The sequence below is a fragment of the Cnephaeus nilssonii genome (assembly GCF_951640355.1).
Source record: "Cnephaeus nilssonii genome assembly, chromosome: 4".
NCBI classification, from domain to species: domain Eukaryota; kingdom Metazoa; phylum Chordata; class Mammalia; order Chiroptera; family Vespertilionidae; genus Cnephaeus; species Cnephaeus nilssonii.
This window is the reverse complement of record NC_137075.1, coordinates 34,185,905-34,188,354: the sequence shown is the minus strand read 5'-3', so window position 1 is coordinate 34,188,354 and position 2,450 is coordinate 34,185,905. Positions and strand designations below refer to the sequence as shown.

The window sequence follows — 2,450 nt, the reverse complement described above, 5'->3', positions numbered from 1 at the left end:
TCAATCACATGCTCCTTGTTCTGCAGCTTGGTGCGGATGGACACGATGACTTGGACTCTGGCCACTATGCCCTGGGGCTTTCCAAGGGCACCCGCACACCTGTCTGGAGCCTGCCGGCCCCAGCACAGGACAGCAGCTTGTTGATGCAGAAGCCGTGGGAGGAGTGCAGCCGCACTCGGACGTGAAAGTCATCTTTGCCACAGCTTTTCACCAGGTACTTGTTGGCACAGATCGGCGCGGCCCCCAGGGCTTCGGAGGAGAGCTGCTCATATTCATCTGACACCGTGTGGCCGCAGAGTGGGCTCTTCCGCCCCAGGTCAAAGATGCGGATCTTGGCATCAGGGACACCGAGGCAGAAGCGAGACTTTGGGTACGGCTTGTTCTTACAACACCGCTAACACCGGGCGGGGCGGCGACCCATGGCGACACCAGGCTCTTCAGTGGCACGCCGAAGGGAAAGAGCAGGATATTTTTTATATGTATTGATCAGCCACCTTATTATAATTAGTGTATTGCACAAAGGCATTGGACTAATTTAAAGATAGCTTGTTACAAATCTCCCTGCCTAATCTACATGTTTTGTTTTGACTGAATGAAACATTGCTGACCACAATCTTCTTCTTTTTTAAGAAAAGTTTTTATTGATTTCAGAGAAGAAGGGAGAGGGAAAGAGAGATAGAAACATCAATGTGAGAGAAAATCATCCATTGTCTGCCTCCCACATGCCCCTACTGGGGATGGAGCCTAAAACTCAGGCATGTGCCCTGACAGGGAATCAAACTGCAACTTCCTGGTTCATGGGTCCACACTCAACCATCCAACCACACCTGCTAGGCCACAATCTTCTTTAAAAAAATATTATTTCTTTTAGTGCTATGGATAAGTCAGTGGAATGGAAGATATTGAATAAATAATTAATTCCCTAATTCTCCCACCCTGGTCAAGTGTAGACTATTTTCAAAGAAGGATCTCTTATCCTTTGAAACAGCATGGAGGGACCTGGAGAGCATTATGTTAAGTGAAATAAGCCAGTCAGAGAAAGATAGATGTCACATGATCTCACTCATATGTGGAATCTAATGAACAAAATAAACTGATGAACAAAAAGATCCAGACAATGAAGCATCGAACAGACTGACCTATTTCAGAGGGAAAGGACAAGGGCGGGAAGAGATTAATCAAAGAACTTATATGCATACTAGAGGCTCGGTGCATGAAATTCAGGCGGGGGGGTTGTCCCTCAGCCCAGCCTGCACCATCTCCAATCTGGAACCCCTTGAGGGATGCCCGACTACCCGTTTAGGCCCGATCCCTGTCGGATTGGGCCTAAATGAGTAGTTGGGCATCCCTCTCACAATCCAGGACTGCTGGCTCCCAACAGCTCACCTGCCTGCCTGCCTGATTGCCCCTAACTGCTTCTGCCTGCCAGCCTGATCACCACCTAACCACTCCCTGCCAGCTTGATTGACGCCTAAAGGCTCCCCTGCCTGCCCGATTGCCCCCAACTGCCCTCCCCTGCAGGCCTGGTCCCCCACAACTGCCCTTCCCTGCTAGCCCGGTCTCTCCCAACTGCCCTCCCCTGCATGCCTGGTTGCCCCTAACCGTCCTCCTCTGCCAGCCTGTTCCCCCCACAACTGCCCTCCTCTGCCGGCCCAGTCACCCCTAATGCCCTCCCTTGCAGGCCTGATTGCCCCCAACTGTCCTCCCTTGCAGGCCTGGCCCCTCCCAACTGCCCTCCCCTGCTGGCCTGATCACCCACAACTGCCCTCCCCTGCTGGCCATCTGTGGCAGCCATCTTGTGTCCACATGGGAGCGGCCATCTTTGACCACATGGGGGCAGCCATCTTGTGTGTTGGAGTGATGGTCAATTTGCATATTACCATTTTATTAGATAGGATATGCATAACCCATGGACAGACAATAGTGCAGAAGACCTGGGGAGGGGGGGGGAGCAGGGTGGAGGGGGCCAATGTGGTGATAAAAGGGGAGAAATCTGTAATACTTTCAACAATAAAGATAAATAAAAAAACCCCTAGATATTTTATAGTCTTCCTAAAATTTATATCATTGGTGACTGATATAGTGAGATGATCACTCTTGGCTGAGTTATGGTTATCAGTTATTAGTTAATTCATTTGTTCTCATAAGGAAAGGCATCACATTAAATCAGATATATCACATTTGAACAAGAAAGGCCAGTATTGTAGCCCAACACCTCAATGACTTTTATTATTTCCCTCACTATAACCACTAGCTCCAGTCCAGTAAAAGCAAGGTGCCTGTTGATTTGCCCATTTCCTGGAAGACTGATGGAGGGAGAGGGATGCATGACTTTTATTTTATTGGTTTATTCTTCCTAAACCAAGTCAGGAGAGAGAGAGAGAGAGAGAGAGAGAGAGAGAGAGAGAGAGAGACCAGTTATTATGGACTTAACTGGTTTATCACAGGTA

The 2,450-nt window shown here is 49.1% G+C and overlaps 1 pseudogene across 1 annotated transcript; it reads right to left on the bottom strand.

Moving 5' to 3' along the window:
* On the bottom strand, positions 1 to 421 carry LOC307098732 (large ribosomal subunit protein uL16-like; annotated as a pseudogene). The gene has a single exon. The product of its transcript is annotated as a large ribosomal subunit protein uL16-like (transcript).
* Between the last annotated feature and the right edge of the window lie 2,029 nt (positions 422 to 2,450).